Here is a 1,194-nt window from a genome sequence, read left to right as displayed (position 1 = left end):
GTCCGGCGGCCTTTCTGGGTGGAGTTTGCATGTTCTCTCCGTGCATGCGTGGGTTTACTCCGGGTACTCCAGTTTCCTCCCACAGACCAGAAACATGCATGTTAGGCTAATTGGTAATTCTAAATTGTCCCTAGGTGTGAGTGAGAGAGTGAATGGTTGTTTGTCTCTATGTGTCCCTGTGATGGACTGGCTACCTGTCCAGGGTGTACCCCGCCCCTCACACAGTGAGTGCTGGACATGGGCAATGGCGACCCCCATGACCCATAATGGAAGAAGCAGGTATGAGATAATGGATAGATGGATATATATACACACATATACATATGTACACACACACAATACCCCGCCACCTTGTGTAAAGATATATTGGTGTTTAATATGTTCATCAAACGTTAGTGCTCTTTATTTAAAAAAATCCACATGTCACATTTTAGCATCCGGTTATTACAAACACAGATTAGTGTTAAATATAAATATTTCTATATTTATCACCACAGTAATAGTGTTACACACGTTAGTAGTTGTAAACACTCAAAATAAGAGATATGATAGTTTAGTGCTTGCCTATAACCTAAATATTTAAGGAGTAAACATTTTTAATAATCACTTTAAAAGTAACAAATGTTGTTTTTGGTGCCTGTTTGTTTTCCACATATATTAGTGTGTGTGATTGACAGGGATTTACTTAAAACACTTTATAGAACGGGGCTTTATAAAGTTTTGTCCATTTCCTTGTATTAGTTGACCGGCAGATCTGCCACATTCAATATGGCGGACGCTGCAACAGACTTGCGCCGCCTCACCAGTTGTCTGTTGGGGACGCCCTGGCAGATGACAATAGCCAATCAGTGATGGAGACAGGTTAGGGGAGCTTTGAATCAATAATGATGAAGGATTATTTAAAATGTGTTATAGGTTAACTCAAAAACCGCCGATCTGACTGCAAATCCGCCCAAATTATCACCACCAGCCCAAAGCAATTTTTACCCGCAAAATCAAAATGAAAACCAATCTGGCAACACAACACAGTGGTTCTCTTAGGAACCGTCAACAAATTACCAAAGGGAAGACACAAGAAAAACAAAAATGAAAGAATTTACATCATGTCATGTAAACTTCTGGATAAAAGTTAATGCTAAATCATTTTATTACACTGGTTATGAAGACATGGACAGTTTTGACTATATTAATATA

The 1,194-nt window shown here is 39.1% G+C and overlaps 2 protein-coding genes across 2 annotated transcripts in view; both read right to left on the bottom strand.

Moving 5' to 3' along the window:
* Window positions 1-1,194, bottom strand: part of khk (ketohexokinase) — a 40,655-nt gene that overhangs the window by 19,668 nt on the left and 19,793 nt on the right. The window lies entirely within an intron of this gene.
* LOC119412084 (histone H2A-like) overlaps window positions 1-1,194 on the bottom strand; it is a 4,139-nt gene that overhangs the window by 1,803 nt on the left and 1,142 nt on the right. The window lies entirely within an intron of this gene.

Source organism: Nematolebias whitei, chromosome 7 (assembly GCF_014905685.2).
Source record: "Nematolebias whitei isolate Nwh7 chromosome 7, NemWhi1, whole genome shotgun sequence".
Classification (NCBI taxonomy): Eukaryota; Metazoa; Chordata; class Actinopteri; order Cyprinodontiformes; family Rivulidae; genus Nematolebias; species Nematolebias whitei.
Note: the sequence above shows the minus strand (reverse complement) of the source record. Positions and strands in the feature narration are given on the sequence as shown.